Below are 299 nucleotides of genomic sequence, written 5' to 3'. Positions count from 1 at the left end.
GTTGAAGTTTGCTGGTAAAGAGGTTTCTGTGCGCTGAAATAAAATTTAAGTGATATTTCTCAAAAAAGCTGGTTGAAACAAGCACTTCCTATATTCCAAATTCCAGATTGAAATTGCCATCATTCTTTAGTAAAATCTGCATGCTTATCTGTGGAAAATATAGATCTTACTTACTTAGGAAATTTTCTTTTCCTTTACTCTGGTTAGCAATATATTTGTGCAATATACATTCTAGTGGTACTATTGAACCAGTGACAGGTGTTCTCAGACATTTTCTACTACCACAGGAAAAAATGGTT

This window comes from Tupaia chinensis, unplaced genomic scaffold, assembly GCF_000334495.1.
Source record: "Tupaia chinensis unplaced genomic scaffold, TupChi_1.0 Scaffold138235_1, whole genome shotgun sequence".
NCBI classification, from domain to species: Eukaryota; Metazoa; Chordata; class Mammalia; order Scandentia; family Tupaiidae; genus Tupaia; species Tupaia belangeri.
This window is presented reverse-complemented; position numbering follows the sequence as displayed.